Here is a 746-nt window from a genome sequence, read left to right as displayed (position 1 = left end):
TAGGAGAAACCCCATTTGCTTTCCCCAGTTTCGGAGAAGTTTCCGCTTTGCCAGCCAGGGAGGCTGCCCCCATCTCTGCACCCGCTGCCCGGCAGTGCAGCAAAGCAGGCTTTGGAGTTGGCCAGACGAAACAAGGAGAGGGTTTTCTGCAGCCTCCCGGTGGTGTCAGCTCATCAAGTACTCGGCTCCTGCTGAAAGGTTTGCGACTTACAAATCGGCCCAACCTGAAGAATTTCGGGCCCAAGGTGACTTTTCAGATACTGATGTTGAAGAGCCACGCGAGCGCCCAAGAGAAGAACGAACCACTAGGAAGTTTGGGTTCCTCTTTTAGGACTGGAAATCATCGTCAACCCAACCAGGACCGGCCGCTGTTCTCGCGCTCCCCGTTGTAGGGACCTGCCACAGCGAGCGCAGGGCCAGGCTCTGCAGCAGCAACTGCTTGGGGTCTCTTCCTCCTTTTGGAACAAAGAGGAATCACTACGGGCATTTGTGGTCCCATGATTCCTTGAGGCGCTTTACATTTTGAGGGCAATTTGGGTAACGCCTGGTTGCCTGGCCCGTGCCACGGCAGAGCGCGGCGAAGGCGACGCCACGGGCAACACCGTGGCGCAGGTCAGGCGCGCTCGGTCTTCCCTGAACGGGACAAAGGAGAGCACGGCAGCGGAGCCGGGCGCCGACGAGCCCCCCGGCTGCTGGTTCTCCGCCTGGCGATGACCCTTCTCCTCGGGGGGAGGCCACGAACGCCG

Source organism: Aptenodytes forsteri, unplaced genomic scaffold (assembly GCF_000699145.1).
Source record: "Aptenodytes forsteri isolate BGI_AS27 unplaced genomic scaffold, ASM69914v1 Scaffold6, whole genome shotgun sequence".
NCBI classification, from domain to species: domain Eukaryota; kingdom Metazoa; phylum Chordata; class Aves; order Sphenisciformes; family Spheniscidae; genus Aptenodytes; species Aptenodytes forsteri.
This window is presented reverse-complemented; position numbering follows the sequence as displayed.